The sequence below is a fragment of the Vespa mandarinia genome, chromosome 7 (assembly GCF_050613455.1).
Source record: "Vespa mandarinia isolate Hongniang chromosome 7, ASM5061345v1, whole genome shotgun sequence".
Classification (NCBI taxonomy): domain Eukaryota; kingdom Metazoa; phylum Arthropoda; class Insecta; order Hymenoptera; family Vespidae; genus Vespa; species Vespa mandarinia.
The window spans coordinates 2,117,501-2,132,500 of NC_140816.1; the positions used below are offsets into that span (position 1 = coordinate 2,117,501).

The window sequence follows — 15,000 nt, forward strand, 5'->3', positions numbered from 1 at the left end:
CTCTTTCATTTTCTCTCTTTCTCTCTCTCTCTCCCTCTCTCTCTCTCTCTCTCTCTCTCTCAGTACGAGTTATATATCTACATATACAAATCGTTTTATATTATTGATAAGAGTTAAAAGGGTGCGTTTTTTTTCTTGTTTCTAGTTTTTTATTTTTTTTTTTATTTATTTATTTTTTTTATTTTATTTTCTTCCTTTTTATTTTTTTTTTTTTTATTTATTTTGTCAATTTCGATTGAAGCCATCGCATTCGAAAAATACTCTCTTGGAAAAGCACTTCGTTGAATTTCCACGCTCCAATAACACTCACGATATTAACTAAAAATGTACGGTGTACTGTGAGAGAGAAAAAGAGAGAGAGAGAGAGAGAGAGAGAGGGAGAGAAACAAGAAAAGAAAAAAAGAGGAAAGGAAAAGAGATAAAAAGAAAAAAAGAAAAAAAAGAGAGACAATTATATTGGCGCAATCTCTTATCTATTCGAGAATTGATTATCATCAATTGAACGTCATTACGTTTTACTTTTATATTCCACTGTTCGTTCGACATAACAGACAGATGTTTTAAAAAAATGTTTTCGTACTTCCTTTTGTTTCTTTTTCTTTTTTTCTTTTTTTTTTTTTTTTTTATTTTGAAGCAATATACGTACCAAAATTATATATGTCGTGATGAGATTTCTATGATTCAAATTTGTAAAATAAAAATTTTTTCGCTGTATAAGCTAACTAGACTTAGTTACCTAGATTGTTGTAAAAATGTAAAAATTTGATTGTAAAAATGTAAAAATGTGCTGCTTATTATCCGTTAATTGGAAGATAGAAAATCATTGATATTTACGAAATAACATTTTTTTAACAAGCGATCGGATTTTGAAATCGATTCGGAGGATTTATAGAAAGCACGCTAAACATCGCGCTATCTGTATACACGGAATACAAAACACAGAACACAAAAAGGAAACACAGAACACGGACACACGGAATACAGATCACAAATCACAATTACAGATCACTCAATCAATACATTTCTAATGTAATTAATTTCACAATTCCTTCCTCCTTTTTCTCTCTCTTTCTCTCTCTCTCTCTCTCTCTCTCTCTCTCTCTCTCTCTCTCATTTTTTTATTCTATATATTTTACATCGTTCATAAAACACCGATCTTTCTCACTCATTTAAAATTCTCCCATTCTTAACAATTTAGTAGCCTAAACTTTAATCTCACGAAGAGAACGTTTCATACAAAGTTTAATCAACGAAATTCACCGCAAAATGATAAGAATTTTTAATTATAAATTACAAAAAAAAAAAAAAAAAAAAAAACAGAGATTCAAGATTAAACATTAGTATCAATAAATTACCAAAATAAAGAAAAAGAAAAAAAAAAGGAAACTTATCCGTGAGATTTTCGTATATCCTTTAACAACGCCATTGACTAACGTGAGGATCAACTAGCTGCTCATTGTCAGTCCTAGGAATCCTCAATGGCGCATCATCGTCATCGTCGTGGTGTATGGTGGTTAGTGACGGTGGTTTCGTCGTGGCGTTGTTGGGTCCACGACAAATAGAGACAATTAAGCGGCTAATATGAGATACTCTCGTCGTATGGCCGTCGTGTGTGCATCTCCCACGGGCTAGTAGAGAGGGATGAAAAGAGGGGAGAAGTGGGTAGAAAGCGGGGAGGGGTTGGTGAGGAAGGGAATAGAAGGGACAGGAGGGTGGTCGAGTAGGTCGGTCGAAGGGTGGATTCATCGCACAACAATGCTATGCTATTGCAAACACCAGCGGGAAAACCAACAATGCTCCTGCTCCGTTTCCCTTTAACGCTATACGAGAATCCCTATGTATCTCTCTCTGTCTCTCTCTCTCTCTCTATCTCTATCTATCTCTCTCTCTCTTTCTCTGTCTCTCTTGCTTATTGGATGCGCGTGCGTCTGGCAACGCGCACGCACGTTTTCAGAAGACCGATCACAGTGGTCCGGGCCGATCGTGACCGCGCATACGCTCCTGAAATCACATTAAACGGGAGTATAAATGCGAGTGAAATAACTCGACTCTCTTTCTCTCTTTTTTTTCTCTTCCTGTCTCTCTCTCTCTCTCTCTCTTTTTAATGTCTCTCTTTGTTACCTGATTGATACAAATACTATAGAAAGCTATAATCAATAAAAATATATCTACGAAGTTCTCTTATAAAGTGATTTTTCTACGTTAAAATATGATTCAGGAAAGAAAATTTTAAAAAGGAACGTCTGATCAAATGAACGTCTTATACTACTGGTTATACGTACTCTTATAATATATCTATCTATGATAGATACTACTTAAATATAATTGCTTCTATTTCTTTTTTTTTTCTTTTCTCGTTTCAAAATTCAATGATTTTAGAATTAATATATTTATTTTAATAATATATTTTCATACGTAATTTCGTTCAGTGATATTGTAAAGTTCATATGATTTGAGATGGTTTTTTTTTTTTTCTTTTTTTTTTTTCTTTTTTTTCTTGCGATCATATAATAATAACATCGCGATCATGCAAATATGTTCTAATTCACTCTTTATTCGTCTTTTTTTCTCTCTCTCTCTCTCTCTCTCTCTGTCTCTCTCTTTTTCTTTCTCTTTCTTTTTCATACAAGTATCCTTCTTTGATATCGCATAAGCGTTGGGATTGCACAGGAAAACGAACGAAAGCCGCTTGCTCGCGAATCACAAAGCGATTTAATACGCGCTGTCGGCCCAAATAAATGTGGTTTCCGTGAATCGCGATGGTGCATTCCAAACGTAAAGTTTAGTAACAATGAACAGTCGAGTGTGGCGGTGTATGTATGCAACAAACCACTCATAGCCCCGTTACAAAAATAATAATTCTATATCAAATATGTATAAAGAACGGAATGGCGTGGCGGACGGTGGTTTGTTCCACGCATGACATTGTTTTCGTAAAAAATAATTTTATTTATTTTACTTTCATTTTACCAATGGGAGAAAGACAGAAAGAAAAAGAGAAAGAAAAAGAGAGAGAGAGAGAGAGAGAGAGAGAGACAGAGACAGAGACAGACAGAAAAACAATTCGACGAAAAGTAAATTGAAATTTTTACAATAAAGATCGTTTGGTTAATTGTTGATTAAATTTTAAGAATCAAGATGTTTTAAGTTTTCTCGTTTCATCGACTATACAAAATCAGGATGCTTTTAGAAAGAGATAAACGATCGAAAAGGAGTAAAACTAGAGAGAAAGAGAGAGAATGAGCATCTAACGAGAAAGTTGGAAGAAGCAAATAGCTAAATCAACGGCCTGCGGGTACCCACGTTGAACGAGTTCGAAGAAAAAGTGTTGCCAAAGCCTCTTTCCTTTTGACGATACTCATATATACGTACATACATACCTATTATATATATATATATATATATATATATATATATATGTATGTATGTGTGCGTGAATTCTCGCGAGTGCCTTTCGCCTCGTTTCTCAAGCTTACCGTATAATATCATGTGTAATGTGCGACGTTCGTTGAACATTGAAATTGATGCCTTTGATGTGAACGCTACGAAATAATAAGAACATGACGTACCTAGCTCACTCTTTGATCATTGTTAAAGAAATTGGTAATAGTTTTTAAATGTGATTAGCCACATTTCAATATATTTCAAATAACATTCTTTCTCCTTTTTTCGTTTCCCGTCTTTTTTTTTTCTTCTTTTATCGATTTAAAACGTCATCGGCTTGAACGATTGAAAGAAAGAAAGAAAGGAAAATCAAAAAAAAAAAAAAAAAAAAACAAGAGAAACAAAAAAAAAGAAGAAGAAATAATGACAAAAAATAGAAAAAAAATATATATATATATAAAGAGAAGAAAAGAAAGAAAGAAAAAAAAGAAAAGAAAGCAGAAAAGAAAAGAGGAGGATACGTTGAAATCATTGCGCATTGGTCCCACGCAAGAGCTTTGAATCTTACTGATGAAACGTATTTCCTTCTCGGTTCCGAAATAAAAGGAGGATTTCGAAACTAATTTCGAAGTGGTCGATTATCTCGCATCTGCGCCCGCGTAACCGAGGCGGTTAGTATTGAAAGGTATTTCCGCTCTTTTTCGAAGCTTTTACATCACTCAGGGCGTTGGTCGTTAGGAAAAGTTGCATCTTCGTAAGAAGAAGAAGAAGAAGAAGAAGAGGAAGAAGAAGAAGAAGAAGAGGAAGGAGAAGAAGAAGAAGAAGAAGAGGAAAAGGAAAAGGAAGAAGATATCGGTATAAAGAGAGAGAACATTGGGAAAAGTGAAAGAGAGAAAGTAGAAGAAGAAAAAGAAAAAGAAAAAGAAGAAAAAAAAGAACATAAAACGTGTGTAGTTCTCTTCTCTTTCTTCAACAAGTTCAATCTCTCTCTCTCTCTCTCTCTCTCTCTCTCTCTTTCTCTCTTTCTCTCTCTTTTTCGTTCTCGACATTTCAATGCAAAAGCATTCTGCCGTAAGGATCGGCGCTGCTTATTTTCCAGGTTCGAACGTTCTCCATTAGTCTCGAACGTTTCTTCGTTTTCTCCTTTTCTACTATCCTCTTTCGTTTATGTACTACTATTTCTCTCTCTCTCTCTCTCTCTCTCTCTCTCTCTCTCTCCTTCTTCTTCTAGCGAGTATTCTATCGTATGTTTCTCGGTCTTCCTTCCTCCGGTAGGAAATAACCGTGTAGCGTCGTTCTTTCGTCCGAAAGAAAAAAAAAATAAAATAAAATAAAAAAAAAGAAGAGAAAAAGAAAAGGAAAAGAAAATCCTGCATTTGTGTAATACAAGAGAGCGCGCAACAACCCTTGCAGTGGCTTTTCCTGAAGGTTTAAGAATCCAAATCTATCCGTGCTTTTTCTCTCTTTCTCTCTTTCTCTCTTTATCCCGTTTTTTCTCGTTTCTCTCTTTCTCTCTCTCTCTCTCTCTCTCTCTCTTTCTCTCTTTATGTTGTTTCTTTTTTCTTTTCACATACTTTATTAAACGAATTACGATCGACTAAAACGTACATCCGTTCGAAACTATAATCGAATCGAATCGAACAATCTCACGACGAGATAACCCAAGTTATTCTCGTATATATATATATATATATATATATATATATATATATATTTATATATATATATTTATATTATATATATATATATATATATATATTTACCGAAGGATATGTCGAAGTGTGAAGTAAAAAGAGAAGAAAAGAAAAAGAAAAAGAAAGAGATAGAAGTTCTTATCTATACTTTAAAATAATATAATAGAATTGATAACGGGGATGATCTCGTCTCCCGTTCGAAAATCGTAACGGAGTAAGTTTTCTATCCTGACCTTTTCACCCTCCTCTCTCTTTTCCTCTTCTTCTTTCTTTTCCCATCTCTTCGCATTTCCTAAGCCGCTTCAACGTGTTTTGCATCATCGAGCATAGTGGTTTAAACAGTTCGACGTAAGAACGATAGGATGGGATAATATGTTTTGCTCCTCTGGAAGGACAAAATATATATATATATATAGCAATTATTTGTAGAATTCGTATTAACGAACGTATCGTAGTCGCGAGAAACTTCTCGAGACTTTGCGTCTAGCATCAACGAGCTTCGCTGTTTTAGTATTAACTGGTCACCGTTCGCTTATCATTTCATTATTAACAACGTCTAACTCTCAACGTCGTATTATAGTTAATGTCAAAATTTAGATACGTTCCTGGATGCACAAATAGTTTAAGGAGTTTAAAAAGATCAGAGAGGTGTCGCTCGCTTGCCTGTTTACTACCGACAACTTTCGTTCGAAAAGTCTCTCTCTCTCTCTCTCTCTCTCTCTCTCTCTGTCTCTCTTCATCCTCGTCATTTTCTTCTTCTTCTTCTTCTTCTTCCTCCTCTTCCTTCTCCCCTTCTTCTTCTCTTCCTCCTCTCTATCCTCTTTTACCTTATCTCCCCCCGTTTTTTTTACGGCAATTTCCGCGATGTAACTCCGGAAGTTGCGGTAACGCGGCAGAAGTAAGGACGTAATATAACTCGCGATGAAATTAATCCCCGAAGGGGCAACTTTTTAATTAGTATCTCGTAGAGAAGGGCCTCCTTCGCTTACCTTAATCGTCGATAAATTTTCTCACCGGGTGCACTTTCATTTGGAGAACCTCAAAAATAACGTTTATTTCTTCCTTTGGTTTCTCTCTTTCTCTCCCCTCTCTCTCTCTCTCTCTTCTTCTCTCTTTTCTTTCTCTTTCGTCCAGATGAAATATATGACGGTATGCGGATTACTTCGATTTCTACCACGTATCTCGCGTGCTTTTGTAACGCGATAGGTTTTTAGCTTTATGCCAATGCCTGTAGCCAGCTAAAATATCGCGTTACTAAATTCTCCCTTTTCTCCCTTCCTCCTACCCCTCCCATTCTCTCCTACCCCTTATCACCTACCCTCGTCCGTTGTACACTCTTTCTCTCTTTCGTTTCGTACGCAATGTGCATTTTTTCCCCTTTTTTACCTTCTGCTTTCTCTTTACTGTAACGCAATACGAAAACGCGCGATAGGATACGTCTAATTTAATGGCCGACTGAATTTTCATTTGAGAAAATCTCTTTCGTCTAATTTAATGTCTCTCTCTCTCTCTCTCTCTCTCTCTCTCCGTCTATATATATATATGTGTGTGTGTGTGTGTGTGTGTGTGAAAGAAAAGTAAACTCAGAGGAAAAGAGAGAGAGAGAGAGAGAGAGAGAGAGTGAAAGAAAGAAATTTCTCTGAACAATTTATTTGAGCAGGACATTTCCAAATGACAAATTCATCAAGACAAATCTAAGAATAATTTAAACTTCTAGATGATCTAGTTTTAAAACGATTGTCCTTATTAATATTGGATATTTCACGTCGAGAGATCGTTTTAAATTTAGATCTATGCCATTTCGATTATCGTATTAAATATTCTTTGTCGCGATAAATCCTATTTATTTTTATTTCTATCGTCTACGAAATCTATATATATATATACATATATATATATATATATATATATATATATATATATATACATACACATATGGTGTGTGTATATATACATATACACATATACGAGGTATAGATGATATACGAGGAATTGTATAATTTTGCTACGATCTTTTTATAGAGATAACTGTTTCCATGATATTTATCGTGAAACCATTAGAAACGTTAAAGATTCTTATCTTACTTCGGGAAAAGGCCTCCGTAAATATCGTAGATATACATACATATGTATAATTAACGCTTGACGCATGCGTTTACGATGTAGGATAGGTACGTAGGTAGGTAGATATGATTAGATGATAATGCATGGAAATGTCGCTTCTGCTTTGCGGCCTATGTTTCTCTCTCTCTCTCTCTCTCTCTCTCTCTCTCTCTCTCTCTCTCTCTCTCTCTCTTGTGCGTCATTAGTGCGGAGCACGGAGTGGCGTGCGTATTTACGCACTAGAGAAATCAATAAACCATGTCCGGGAACGGTTTAGGGAAGCACCTTGTTGGTAGATACCATTCCAGAGGGCGCCGAATGGAGCGAACAAGGAAGAGAGAGAGAGAGAGATAGAGAGAAAGAGAGAGAGAGAGAGAGGGAAAGAGAGAGAGAAAGAGGGTGAGAGAGAGAGAGAGAGAAAGGAGTTGAGGGGGACAGTTGGATCACCTTTACACGCTATCGGGCTATTAGACAGTGCAAACAGAATTACTCTCCTCGATCGGCAATTTGGATCGAGTGAACAATCGAAGTTGAATCATGCTACTCGTTTACTACTCCTTTTCGCGGTTCGCTTTTCTTTTCAATTCGTTCGAAAAAGGAGGTCAAATATTTCAAGCCCGAACGATTTTCCCCAATTTCTTTCCAAGTTTATCTATCCTTTCCTCGTATTTTATTAAAGCGTTCCTTTCTTTCTTTCTTTCTTTTATTTTTTTTTTCTTTCTTTCTTTTTCTCTTTTTCTCTTTCTCTTGTTTCTTCTTTTTCTTTTCGCTCTTCTTTTTCTTTTTTTTTTTTTTTTTTTTTTCACAATAATATGTACTACGCGTATAAGAGTTGAAGTATTATAGAGAGAACAAAAATAATCATCTCCATTTCTATCCATCTTTTTCTCTCATAATACAAACGTCTTATTAATCGTCATACTGAAAGGCATATCCGATCGAGCGCGAAGATTATCGAAAGGAGCTTGGGAATTCTAACGGGGCATCTCGTTAAAACGTGAATACTCGACTTCACGTAAGTGAGCCCTGCCGATCGACAGTTAAATAAATAAGACGATATCGATGGGAATCGTTGGCACGTGAATATCGATGATGAAGAAGAAGATCGTCAATGCCTGACGATACGAACAATAAATTTCGTTGATGACATCGTTCATCTGAATTTAACGTCTGTTATCTTCGTTGAGTAGATAATGGATAGGCGAAAAGAAAAAAAAAAAAAAAAGAAAAAAAAAGAGAAGAAAGGGAAGAAAAAAAAAGAGAGAGAGAAAAAAACAACAAAAGGAACGAAAATGAAAAATGGGAAAAAAAAGAAAAAAAACGTAAAATGATTCGCGTCCCAATTCCAGACAATTATCTCTACTTAATATAAGGGAAAGTTCTTGTCCTTGTTTGGCCATATAGGACGCGACTCGTTAAAAGAGGACAAATTTTTTTCGGTTCGATTCTCGGGAACGATAGAACGCTCCTCGAGCGATTTTAAACGCATCGTCGGACAACTATTAGCCATTGCCGTGAACCATTCAACCCTGACATTCGAAAAGGAATCGATGGAGATCGGGTAAGCCTAGATTTCGATGTCGTACTACCACAATGTAATACACCTACTATGTGAGAAGATTAACGAGGCTTTGTAGTTATCATCGTCACGGTTTTCTATCGTACCCTTTCTTCCTTCTTTTTCCCCACCTCTTTTTATTGTCTCTTTTCTCCTTTTTTCCTTTTTTATTTCCTTTTCCTTTTCCTTTTTTTCTTTTTTTTTGTTTTTCCCCTCCTCCTAATCTAAGAGATCGCATAACTGTCGTTGAAAAGCGTTTTTGATATTTTATAGAAAGAATTTTAGGTGGATTACGCGGAACGAGAAAGAGCGTGTAAAAAAAAAAAAAAAAAAGAAAAAAGAAGAAGAGAGAGAGAGAGAGAGAGAGAAAAGCAAAAAAAGAAAAAAAGAATATCGAAAAAGAGAAGAAAAAATTCCTCTCGTTTCCCTATCGTCCTTCTCCCATTACCTTTTTTTTTTTTCTTACTCCTCCTTTAATTTTTGTTTCCAAATCACGATGAATTGTATTATAACATATATTCGTTATCGTTGTTTTCTTTCTAGCTACTCTCTCTCTCTCTCTCTCTCTCTCTCCCTCTCTCTTTCTCTCTCTCTCTCTCTCTCTCTTTCTCTCACTCTTTATTTTTTTTTCCCTACCTTTTAGTATTATTTTTTCATCGTTGCAAACGTATATCCTCACTCTTCCCCCCTCGTCCTTGCTCGTCACGAGAGAACGTTATTATCGCGAACGCCGATAAAGCACGGTATCGATGTTACGAAGATCGTGCCGGTAGATAAATGACTACGCGCGCCTCGTCATGATTTATTTACGCGGTCGCGTTGCGACAAAAGCTCATCGACCTGCATGCTTGCTTGCTTCCCTGCCTGCCTGCCTGCCTGCCTGCCTGGCTGCCTGCCTGGCTGCCTGCCTACCTGCCGGTCGTTCATTCGTTCATTCGTTCGTTCGTTCATTCGTTCGTTCATTCGTTCGTTCATTCGTTCGTTCGTTCGTTCGTTCGTTCGTTCGTTGGTTCGTTCGTTATTGAGCTTGCAAATCGACGAAGCATCGTAGGTACTTTTCCGCTTATCCGTCGACGATCGTGTGCGGCTCGTCGGCGAAATTCCGCTCGTTGTTTTCCCATCGTGGCTTTGCGAACCTCGATTATTAGTATTTTCTTTTTTTTTCTTTTTTTTTCTATTCTTTTTTCTTCTTTCTCTTACACTCCTTTTCGTTTGTATCCTTAACCATCGCATTTTGCAAAATGCAGATATATATATAAATATATATGTTCAATGCGTCCGATTCCGAGTTAATGTTTTTTTTTCCTTTTTTTTTTTATTAGATTCGTTTTAGTCGTCCCTTTCTCTCTCTCTCTCTCTCTCTCTCTCTCTCTCTCTCTCTCTCTCTCTCTCTCTCTCTCTTTCTTCTTCTTGTTCAACGTGAAACGTTGTAGAACGAGGAAGAAAAATTGACATGGCAAAATTGCGAAAAGAATTTCTCTTGTCTTTCGTGTTTCTTACGATCGATGCGACGATATCGTTGAGTAACGATAATAAAACGAGAGAAGACAAGCCGTCGAGCTTTTTCTTTCTTTCTATCTCTCCTTCTCCCTCTCTCTCTCTCTCTCTCTCTCTTTCTTTCTGTGTATATATATATATATCTTCTTCTTTTTCTGCAAGTATCTAAACCGACGTAAATCGATATTCGCGGTTTTTTCTTTTTTTTTTTAATGATCCCAGTTGTAAGCAGACATTCTCGTAAACTGACTGACTATTCTTCTAAACTGAAAAGAGTAGATCAAAAAACAAGAAGAAGAAGAAGAAGAAGAAGAAGAAAAATAAAAGAAAGAAGAGAAAAGAGCAAAGATAAAGATTTATTTATTTCCAATTATTTTGAAATAATCCGAGTAAAAAGGGATGAGGTAAGGAGACACGTTAATACATTAATGTACTTTCGGAAAATCACTTGGTTAGGTTAACGAGGATCGGAATCGTTCGGCGTGAAAGCCACGAGAACGTTCTCTAATTTGTAGAAAAGCCTTTTAGAAAGGAATTGGATCGATCGGGAAAGAGTTTTGAGTGGGTAGCGTTGCCGCGAGCAGCATTTAACTGTGGCTAAAGCTATTTGTGGCTACGAAATGTAAGACAGAGAGGAGGAAGGATTTAGAGAGTGGTCCTCGTGCCTTCATTTCCACGATAGTTTCGTAAATGTGATCGTAGAAACGACAACGACGACGAAGACGAAAACGAAGAAGACGAGGACGAAGACGAGGACGAGGAGTCAGGACAAATCGTCTTTGGCTATGCAGTTGAACTCGTGTTTGGTTGCTTGTATTAGTGGTGTAGTAGTACGATCAGAACATGCAGAAACTTCACGACTCTCTGAATTGCAAATGACGGACGAAAGCACGGACGCGAAGGTGGACGTGCGCGCGCGCGCGCTACTCGTCTAAGGATGTTTGCTCGTTTATTTTATAATCGACAAGAGGTTGTACTAACTTCTTCGTATTTTCTCTCGATAAAGCATATTTTCTTTTCGTATTAATATTAAAAATTCCTTTAAATGGCTTCGTTCAAGAAATATATATACATATATATATATATATATATATATATATATTTCGTAAAATCGTTTCTATTTTTATAATACTTTTCAAGAATCATATTGTGAAAGCAATAGCAAGTTTTACAGATATTCCAACAAATATATAATATAATAAATAATTACATATATATATATATGTAATTATATATATATATATATATATATATATATATATATATATATATATAATCCTGTCGAGAAATTGAAGTAAATAACTCAACACTAATTCAACATAATATATAATTTATTTATGTCTTCTTTTTCATTTTTTTGTATTTGTACTTAATTTTAACAAAAGCGAGTAAGTAAATCGTATAATAAATATCATTATTACTTTTAATATGATTATTATTATTATTATTATTATTATTATTATTATTATATAATACGTGATATATTAGCGTTTCGCAATATAAAAGAGATCCGAGAAACGTATTATAAAAATTATTAAACGTCCAATTTAAAAAGCATCACGTTCTCAAGAAGGATCCGGTTGGATTCTTAAGTACTCGATCAAAGATCTTCGTTTTTTTTTTTTCAACCTCGAACCTATTCAAGCCAATTTCTACTTTATTTTGATTCATGATCGGAAGTTTATATTTCCATTTACGATTTACGTATTTATTGATATCGTTTTGCTACTTGACGATCGATTTAATTTATTGCAAAACAATTGTGGTTGAAATATGAACGGCAATTGAAAGAGTATTTTTCTCTCTCTCTCTCTCTCTCTCTCTCTCCCTCTCTCTTTTTTCCTCTCTCTCTCTCTCTCTCTCTCCCTTTTTTCTGTCTCTCTCGCTTATTTTAACTTGAGACCGTGCTCGATAGTACTGGAAAACGGCTCGGCACTTTGCGACGGTAACGAGAAAAATTGGGTCAACGAGATTACGTTCTTTTCCGTCGCGACGACTCCCCTCTATAATAACCCTCACTTAGCTACTATATACCATATACATTCATACATTCATACATATATACATACATACATACATAGACATAAATACATAGATATGTATATACACGTACTACGTACATATGTACTTATGTACTTACGTACGTTAAGAGCATTTAGCCATTTCTCCCTCGCTCGATTTCTTTTCACTCCTATCAAATGAATTTGAAAAGACAGAAATATATAATACATAATTATGTACTTACGTATGTAGATACATACATACATACATACATTCTTTATAAAAAAAAAATCATGATGTTGACTGTTATAATTAACGCGTGAGATCGCGCATTTTTCAACATCGATTTACGCAATATTCTGCGTGGTCTTAATCGTCGCAATTTTTCTACGAGTGTTCTCAAAAGAAGAAAGAGAGAAAGAGAGAGAGAAAGAAAGAGAGAAAGAGAGTGAGAGAGAGAGAGAGAGTTAAATATATATATATATACTATACGTTCGTTCAAAAGGTGAAACGATGCTCGATGTAAAAATAGAGGAAAGAAAGAAAAATAAAAGAGAAAGAGAGAGAGAGAGAGAGAGAGAGATGAAAATAATAAAAAAGAGGTAAAAAAGCTGTAGTCGAGAGAACAACGCGAACGTTTTTCTTAAGTTTGCGTTAAAATGAGAGAGAGAGAGAGAGAGAGAGAGAGAGAGAGAGAGAGAGAGAGAGGGAAAGCGAAGAAAATAAAAGGGAGAAGGGAAAAAAAAAGAAAAGAAAACAATAGACCGAGAGAGAAAAATGCAAGCTCGTGGTTTTCAGAGCTCCTTATAAGCGGAAAGTACAGGTTAAACGTGGCTCGCACGCACCGTCCGACTTTCTCTGACAATGTTGGAGTCGAGGTTGCACGCGTGAAAACGCGAGTGTGGCTAACAACGTTCTTACATTCTTACGTGTTAGTCTCTATATATAAGTATGCATGTGTATGTGTGTGTATATGTGTTTGTGTTTTTGTGTGTGTGTGTGTAAGCGCAAAACGGAGTTTTCTGCGAGAGTGCTTTGAACGAGCGTTGGAAAGTCCTCAATAACGAGTGCTCCGGCACAGATTTCCTTCCTACCTCACCCACAATTTTCAATTCGAACGTACCTTAACTGGACGTAGCCGCCATTTTAACGCCATTAGAACTTCCGCCTTTTCCATCTCTTCTATTTCTCTCTTTCTTTCTTTCTCTCTCTCTTTTTCTCTCCCTCTCTCTCTCTCTCTCTCTCTCTCTCTCTCTCTCTCTCTCTCTCTCCTTTTTTCTTCTCTTTATTTATCCATATATATCTAAGTAGGTATATATAAGTATATATCTATTTATATATCTATCTATCTGTCTATTTGTCTATTTATTTATTTATTTATTTATTTTTTTTTTTGTTTATTTATTTTATTTTATTTTATTTTTCAACGTCATTTCCTTGCACGACATTTTCTTTATCCTCGTCTCACGAATATTAAGAAGCGACTATTATACCGTAAAACGAATCTATTATCTCATTGGTTCGAACTTCAAATTTCTTTTACGAACGAACGAATCCGTTATTATACAGTCGACGTAATCGACTCGACGGATATTAGAATAGGGAGAGTAGGGCGGAGGTGAGGGGGCGAGCACAAAAAGAAAGGGAAGAAGGAATCGATTGGAAGTGATCTAATGTCATTTTTCTTTTTTCTTTTTTTTTCTCTTTGTTTTGTTCCTTTTTCTTTTTCTTCTTCTTTTTTTTTTTTTTTTTTTTTTTTTGCTATCAGAAACATGAACGAGTAGATATTAAAATTGAAACATTACATTTAATGCAAAAATATCTAATGCAAGAATCTAATGCAAAAATTGGCGAACATGGTTTGTTAATTGCTCATCCATTTGTTATCTCTTTTCTTACAGCGGGAAGAAAGTGTGGGAAGGAAAAAAGGAGAAAAAAAAAAAAGAAAAAGAAAAAAAGAAAACATGGGATCTACCTTGATTATTCTTTGCTGTTAGCATTTAACCGAATTCGCATTTGCATCGTCGGCAATTATCGGTATTTTCTCAAGATCGCCGAAGAATCTTCTATTTCTTGAGAGAGAGAGACGGAACGGAATAATTAATTTCTTCGAGTCAATTAGAGCTAATTATCTACCGCGGCAAAAGCTACGAGAAGAAGGGAATCGCTTTTGTATTCTTTCGAAAGCTGTCGATGGTCCTTAGAATGAAATTTTTCTCTTTTTCTTCATGGAATTAACGGTGATTGGTCACTTTTTGATGTTAAACCTCTTTCTTCCTTCCTTCCCTTCCCTCCCCTTCCCTTCCTTTCCTTTCCTTTTTCTCCTTTTTTTTTCTGTTGTTTTTTTTTCTCTTCCTTTCAAGATAGATCACGACAGACGTAAATACAGACATCGGGGAATCGTTTATTTCTTATTGTCGGTTAAGTTTAATATCTTTCGTATCGTAATAAGACATCGTAAAGGAACTCTCTCTCTCTCTCTGTCTCTCTCACTCTCTCGATTTATTCGTGATGCACCCAGGAGACAGCGAGAATTTCTGTATCGCGACACCTTCGCTCGGAAACTTCGCCATATTCTCAAAGCTAATTTACGCGGTATACCTAGAGAATCGACTGGGAAGGTTAGAAATGAGAAAGCTCAAACGAACTCGCGTGCTTCTTATGTCCTTATCGCACGCCACATCGTTACCTTCCATCTCTCTCTCTCTCTCTCTCTCTCTCTCTCTCTCTCTCTCTCTCTCTCTCTCTCTTTCTCTCTCATTC

The 15,000-nt window shown here is 35.8% G+C and overlaps 1 protein-coding gene across 6 annotated transcripts in view; it reads left to right on the forward strand.

Moving 5' to 3' along the window:
• Window positions 1-15,000, forward strand: part of LOC118440299 (uncharacterized) — a 272,562-nt gene that overhangs the window by 217,774 nt on the left and 39,788 nt on the right. The gene's annotated exons all lie outside the window — the stretch shown is intronic.